This window comes from Dromaius novaehollandiae, unplaced genomic scaffold, assembly GCF_036370855.1.
Source record: "Dromaius novaehollandiae isolate bDroNov1 unplaced genomic scaffold, bDroNov1.hap1 HAP1_SCAFFOLD_71, whole genome shotgun sequence".
Lineage (NCBI taxonomy): Eukaryota > Metazoa > Chordata > Aves > Casuariiformes > Dromaiidae > Dromaius > Dromaius novaehollandiae.
This window is the reverse complement of record NW_026991365.1, coordinates 1,258-8,349: the sequence shown is the minus strand read 5'-3', so window position 1 is coordinate 8,349 and position 7,092 is coordinate 1,258. Positions and strand designations below refer to the sequence as shown.

At 54.6% G+C, this 7,092-nt stretch overlaps 2 long non-coding RNA genes across 2 annotated transcripts; both read left to right on the top strand.

The window, feature by feature from the left end:
* The first annotated feature begins 2,330 nt into the window (after positions 1-2,330).
* Positions 2,331-2,689, top strand: LOC135326057 (uncharacterized). The gene is made up of 3 exons (XR_010386721.1): positions 2,331-2,395; positions 2,483-2,538; positions 2,631-2,689. It is a non-coding gene; the product is annotated as an uncharacterized LOC135326057 (long non-coding RNA).
* Positions 2,690-5,954: 3,265 nt separating this feature from the next.
* On the top strand, positions 5,955-6,650 carry LOC135326058 (uncharacterized). The gene is made up of 3 exons (XR_010386722.1): positions 5,955-5,998; positions 6,082-6,137; positions 6,237-6,650. It is a non-coding gene; the product is annotated as an uncharacterized LOC135326058 (long non-coding RNA).
* The last annotated feature ends 442 nt before the right edge of the window (positions 6,651-7,092 follow it).

The window sequence follows — 7,092 nt, the reverse complement described above, 5'->3', positions numbered from 1 at the left end:
AGTATTGTTTTGTTGCGTTTCTGTGTTTATTGCGGAAGGGATGCAGCTTCATCGCTTGGCTCTTTGAAGATGATGACACTCGAAGAACTGTTTGTCCCTCAGCTGGATTGCAGAGAAAAGGACAGAACAGGGGTCCCCGGAAAACATTTCCATCTACGTTTCCGCTCTACGTAGTGCTTGTGTGCCTTATGTCCAGTAATGTGGATGCATGTGAGATATCGTTCTCGTCAGCTACTGTGGTTTCCGGCTTGCTTGCCGGATGTTCTGCTGCTCCTCAGAAATATTGTCAGCTCTGTTCCAAGAGGAAGTGAGTAAGTTTTTTTTGTAGTATGCAGAGTTATGGAAGAGTCTAGACTTTATGTGAAGAGTGTGAAGAGCCAAGTGAGCATTCTTCCTGCCTGGAAGTGCAGTATGATGAGAAAGGAAGTCACATCTTTGGAAACTAAGTGCAGCTGTGAGTAAGTCCATGTGTCTGAAGGGGTCAAAAAGCAACCTCCTGCAAGCTAACGAATTCACCTCTTTTCTTGTCCAAGCCTCAGTGCTGAGAGAGGAAAAAAACTGCTGGCCTTCTCGGGACCGGCAGGAAACAATTTGCAGTCTCGCCTGGCAGCTCTTTTCTTTCATCTGTGCCTGCGAACCCACTGCCATCTGCTCTTTTGTGGCTCTGCTTCTGACTCCTACCGTGGCTTCTGGGGCTGTCCGCTTTGCTTTTTCAGATACCTTGCGGGCCTTTTCCAGGCATGCCTGAGGATTTGAGGTGAGGTAGAATGGGTGAGTGTAATGGCGTGTCAGTTGTTTTACGGCTAGTCCGCAGTGCCTAGGAGAAGAGTAATTTTGTTGTTTTGTTTTTTGCAGGTGCCATGGGATTACTTTCAGTCAGGATGTGGGAGTATCGCTTTGGCGCGGTGCGGGTGAATGGAGCGACAACGGCGGTTTGGAGAGGCACGCTCTTGCAGATGAGCATGGAGGTGCCCGGCACGGGGGGTGACTGCTTGTGCTTTGGTTTGGCAGGTGATGAAGGTGAGCGAAGGAAGATTAGAGAGGATGTGGCTGCCGTTGAGTGATGCCTCTTAAGGATCAAAAGTGACCTGACTTCCCCCCCCCCCCCCCGCCCCCAGCCCTGGAAAAGCTAAGGTGAGGGGCAAAGGGTGTTGGGGTTGTCTTCATTCTGTGCATGCGTGCTGATATTCAGTGTAGTAGGGAGGGCTGCTCTGGATGAGTGGTGTGTGAGGCAGAGGTGGTGGGGTGCGCATGGCAGAAAGTGAGGGTGTGGTACGTAGGGCAGCTCCAGCCTGTGTCTGTGTTGTTGTGTAGTCTATGTGGTGTGTGTTATAGCTGTGCTATCTTTTGCTCAGGTCTTGATGTTGCTCTTGCTCTTTGTGCTCAAGGAGCACAGCCCACGCTCCACAGCGCCATCGCGGCAGGCATCCGCCGTCTTTTGCCCGGCCTCAGTCATCGGCATCGCTCCAGCGGATCGCGTCTCGTCCCGTGCGGGCAGCCGAAAGGGGCGGTCCGTCGCTCCGGCTTTGCATCGTGACCATTTGCGGCCGCTCATCTTCGGGGCCATTGTCGAGGCCTTTTTGCCTGCCCCTCTTCTGTTTCTGCTCTTGTTTTTCATCTTCTTGGCATCCTTTCAGGGTTCTTCCCTGTATCGCCGCAGCCTCGGGTCTTCCCGGCCGGGTGCTTCGGCATCGGTCGTCCCGGCTTTGCGGGCCGCTTTCCATCCCGGGCAGTGGCGTTTGACTCTTTTCTGGGCTCATCCGGAGCAGCAGAGCCGCACGGTCATGGCATCGTAGGGCTTTCTGGCTGGTAGCATCTTATGCGTGGGAATAGTTCTTTTTGCGTACGGCTTTCCTGCATGTTTGTGTCTGATGCTTGTACCTATGTGTGTTTGTTTTGTGTCTAATGCTTGTCTGTGTGTGTGGGGCTGGAGCTGCTTTGCCTGTGGTTATTAGCAATGGTAGCGTATGGAGCGTGGCAGCGATGGCCCGGAATGGTGATCGGTCAGTGTCCGTGTGCTCCAGTTTATGTTGCTTTTTGCAGATGCAGAGCAGTGTTCCAAGTGGGTCCAAGGGCGCTGGAAGGAAGGGGCATGCCCCAAGAAGGTGAGCTAGAGATTTGGTGTTGGAAGGAGAGTGTTGCGGTCAGTGGGTTGCCCGGTTAATTTTTGCTTTGTGCTTGTAGGCGTGGAGCCTTGCGGGGAGCAGGTCGCTCACATCCAGGAGGAGCTGGGCGAGGTGAGCATCAGTCCGGGAGCGGACATAGAGCCCGGCGTAGGGCCGTCATCTCATCGGCGCCGTCCCCATTGCCCGGCGCCGTTCCTGTTTTACAGGTGTGTGGCAGACCTCGGCGTGGGGAGCCGTAGCCCGGCAGTCGGGATGGGAGAGCGGAGCAGGTAAAGGTATTGTAGTGAGGTAATGTTGTGCATGGGGTGTGGTTTTTGGCATGACCTCAAGGTGTGGTCTTCTCTGTGGTTTTGCAGGCATTGCAGGAAGTTTTGGAGAGGAGAAGCTGAGCGGCAACGAGGAGCCTGAGCAGGTGAGAAGGGAAGCTTGTCTGCCTGAGTTTTATTATGCGGTAGGGTGCTGCTGGGCTGCCTCTCGGTGATGTGTTTTGCTCTGCTTTTTCAGGTACGGTGCAGGCCTTTCCCAGGCGTGGCTGAGGATTTGAGGTGAAGTAGAATGGGTGCGTATAATGGTGTGGCAGTAGTTGTAGGGCTAGTCCGCACTGCCTAGCAGAAGAGTAATTTTGCTTTGCTTTTTCCAGATGCCATGGGCAGCCTCACAGCCACAGTGCTGGAGCGTGGCTTTGGCACAGTACAGGTGAGTGCGATGATAATGGTGGTTTGGAGGAGGGTGCTCTCGCAGATGTGGCTGGAGCTGACCGGCAAGGGGGTCACTGCTTGTGCTCTGGTTTGGCAGGTGATGAAGGCAACTGTGGTGACTGAAGGGAGATCAGCGCGGATGCGGCTGCCATTGAGGATGGCTCTTGAGGAGCGATGGTGATGCCCAGCATTTGAACAGTTAAGTTGAGGGGCAAAGGGTATCAGGGGTGTCTTAACTCTGTGTGTGTGTGTGTGTGTGTGTGTGTGTGTGTGTGTGTGTGTGCACGCTGATGTTCAGTGTAGAGCGGAGGGCTGTTCTGGATGAGTGGGGTATGTGTGAGGCAGAGGTGCTGAGGTGCGCATGGCAGAAAGTGAGGGTGCGGTAGGCGGGGCAGCTCCAGCCTGTGTCTGTGTTGTTGTGTAGTCTATGTGGTGTGTGTTGTAGCTGTGCTATCTTTTGCTCAGGTCTTGATGTCGCCCTTGCTCTTTGTGCTCAAGGAGCACGGCCTACACTGTGGAGCGCTAGCATTGTAGGCCTCTGTCATGTTTTGCTGGCTTGACTCATCAGCATCGCACCCACGGATGGTGTCTCGTCACGTGCAGGCAGCCGAAGGGGGCGGTCCGTGCCTCCGGCTTTGCATCGTGCCCATCGATCTTTGCGGCCACCATCGAGGCCTCGTCGGCCGCTCTTGTTCCGAGGCCGCTCTTGTTTTGCGTCTCACCGGTGCCCTTTCAGGGTTTTCTTCCCTGCGTCATCACGGCCTCAGGTCTTCCTCGCTGGCCTCTTCCGCATGGCCGTTCCTCGCTTTGCCGGCCGCTTTCCATCCCGGGCGTTGACATCTTAGTCTTTTCTGGGCTCGTCCAGAGCATCAGAGCCGCAGGGCTGTGGTGTCATCAGATACCATGTGGAACGCATTGGAATAGTTCTTTTTGCATAGGGCTTTCCTTCATGTTTGTGTCTAATGTTTTTTTTTTTTTTTTTGGTCTGTCTGTGTGTGTTTGGAGCTGCCTTGCTTGTGGGTGTTAGGAATGGTGGTGTGCGGAGTGTGTCAGTGATGGACTGGAATGGTGATTTGTCAATGTCTGTGTGCTCCACTTTATGTTGTTTTGTTTTGTTGTTTTTTGCAGATGCTGAGCAGTGTTCCGAGTGGGCCCAAGGGAGCTGGAGGAAGAAAGGGGCATGCCCCAAGAAGGTGAGCTAGAGATTTGGTGTTGGAAGGAGAGTGTTGCGGTCAGTGGGTTGCCCGGTTAATTTTTGCTTTGTGCTTGTAGGCGTGGAGCCTTGCGGGGAGCAGGTCGCTCACATCCAGGAGGAGCAGGGTGAGGTGAGCATCAGTCCGGGAGCGGACATAGAGCCCGGCGTAGGGCCATCACCTCGTCGGCGCTGTCCCCGTCGCCCAGCGCCGTTCCTGTTTTACAGGTGTGTGGCGGACCTCGGTGTGGGGAGCTATAGCCCAGCAGTTGGGATGGGAGAGCGGAGCAGGAAAAGGTGTGGGAGCGAATGCCTGATGTGGATGGGCTGTGGTGTTGCGGGCATCGCCTGAGCACGTGATTTCTCTCTGTGCTTGCAGGTTTTGCGGGAAGTTGTGGAGAGAAGCAGCTGAGTGCTGAGAAGAGCCTGAGCAGGTGAGCGGGGGAGCTTGTTGGGTCTGATTTTATTGTGGTGTGGGTGGTGTTGGGCTGCCTCTCGGTGATGCCTTTTTCTCTGCTTTTTCAGGTCTGCTGTGGGCCTTTCCCAGGCGTGGCTGAGACTTTCAGGTGAGTGGATCGGAGCTGGATGTTGTAGGGCTGGTGAGCGCTGCCTGGCAGAAGAGTCACACTGTTATTTTGTTTTCTTCCAGGTGCCACGGGCTTCCTCCCCAGGCATTGGAGTTGTTGCGGTGCAGGTGAGTGGAGCGCCGATGGCGCTTTGGTGGAGGGTGCCCTTGGAGATGGGGATGGAGCTGACTGGCAAGAGAGTGACTGCTTGTGCTCTGGTTTGGCAGGTGATGAAGGCAAATGTGGTGAGCAAAGGAAGATCAGTGTGGATGCGGCTGCTGCTGAGGATGGCTCTTGAGGACCGGTGACGTACAGCACTGCCACAGTTAAGTTGAGGGGCAAAGGGTGTTGGGGCATCCTCAGTTTCTGTGTGTGTGCGTGCTGATGTTCAGTGTAGAGTGGAGGGTTGTTCTGGATGAGTGGTGTGTGTGAGGCAGAGGCAGTGGGGTGTGCATGGCAGAAAGTGAGGGTGGGTGTCAGGCAGGGCAGCTCCAGCCTGTGTCTGTGTTGTTGTGTAGTCTATGTGGTGTGTGTTGTAGCTGTGCTATCTTTTGCTCAGGTCTTCATGTTGCTCTTGCTCTTTGTGCTCAAGGAGCACAGCCTATGCTCTGCAGCGGTAGCGTGGCAGGCATCCATTGTCTTTTGCCTGGCCAGACTCATCAGCATTGCTCCAATGGACTACGTCTTGTTCTGCACAGGCAGCTGAAAGGGGCGGTCTGTGACTCTGACTCTGCATTGTGGCCGTTTGCAGTGTAGTCATAGTTGTGGCCACTGTTGAGGCCTCATCGGCCGCACCTCTTCCGGGGCCGCTCTTGTCTTGCGTCTCTCTGGCGCCCTTTCAGGGTTTCCTTCCCTGTGTCATCATGGCCTTGGGTCTTTCTCGCCGGCCTCCTCTGCATCACTCTTCTGAGCTTTGCCGGTCCCTTTCCATCCTGGGCATTGACGTTTGACTCTTTTCTGGGCTCATCCAGAGCCTCGGCCCTACGACGCCACGACCGTGTGGCTCTTCCTGGCCAGTAGTGTCTTATGTGTGGGAATAGGGTTTTTTTTTGTGTAGGGCTGTCCTCTGTGTTTGTGTCTGCTATTTGTTTGTCTGTGTGTTTTTGGGGCTGGAGCTGCCTTGCCTGTGGGTGTTAGCCATGGTGGTGTGTGGAGTGTGTCAGTGATGGACTGGAGTGGTGGTGTTGCGGGCATCGCCTGAGTGTGTGACTTCTCTCTGTGCTTGCAGGTTTTGCGGGAAGTTGTGGAGAGAAGCAGCTGAGTGCTGAGAAGAGCCTGAGCAGGTGAGCGGGGGAGCTTGTTGGGTCTGATTTTATTGTGGTGTGGGTGGTGTTGGGCTGCCTCTCGGTGATGCCTTTTTCCTCTGCTTTTTCAGGTCTGCTGTGGGCCTTTCCCAGGCGTGGCTGAGACTTTCAGGTGAGTGGATCGGAGCTGGATGTTGTAGGGCTGGTGAGCGCTGCCTGGCAGAAGAGTCACTTTGTTATTTTGTTTTTTTCCAGGCGCCACGGGCTTCCCCCCAGGCAGGATGTTGGCGTTTGGAGTTGTTGCGGTGCAGGTGAGTGGAGCGCCGATGGCGCTTTGGTGGAGGGTGCCCTTGCAGATGGGGATGGAGCTGACTGGCAAGGGGGTGACTGCTTGTGCTCTGGTTTGGCAGGTGATGAAGGCAAATGTGGTGAGCAAAAGAAGATCAGAGGGTGCAGCTGCTGCAGAGGACGTGTCTGCTGTTGAGGATGCCTCTTGAGGAGCAACAGTGATGCAGAGCACTGCAAAAGCGAAGTGCATGGGCAAAGGGTGTTGCGGGGTGTGTGTGTGTGTGTGTGTTTGTGTGTGTGAGGCAGAGGCAGTGGGGTGTGCATGGCAGAAAGTGAGGGTGGGTGTCAGGCAGGGCAGCTCCAGCCTGTGTCTGTGTTGTTGTGTAGTCTATGTGGTGTGTGTTGTAGCTGTGCTATCTTTTGCTCAGGTCTTGATGTCGCCCTTGCTCTTTGTGCTCAAGAAGCACAGCATATGCTTTGTAGTGCTAGTGCAACAGGCATCTGCTGTCTTTTGTCTGGTCTTGACCGACTCATCTGCATTGTTCCAATGATCATCTTGTTCTGTGCAGGCAGCTGAAAGCAGCAGTCTGTCACTGTGATTCTGCATTGTTTCTGGCCAATCATCTTGGCAGCCATCATTCAGGTCTTGTTGGTTGTGTGTTTTCTGAGGCCTCTCTTGTTTTGCATCCTCCTGGTGCCCTTTCAGGGTTTTCTTCCCTGTGTCATCAGAGCCTTGGGTCTTTCTTGCCGGCCTCTTCCGCATGGCCGTTCCTCGCTTTGCTGGCCCCTTTCCGTCACAGATGGTGGCATCTGACTCTTTTCTGGTCTCGTGGAGAGCATCAGAGCCGCACGGTCGTGGCATTGTAGGGCTTTCTGGCTGGCAGCATCTTCTGTGCTGGCATTGTTTTTTGCATGGAGTCTGTGTGTACGTGTCTGTGTGTACGTGTCTGTGTGTACGTGTCTGTGTGTACGTGTCTG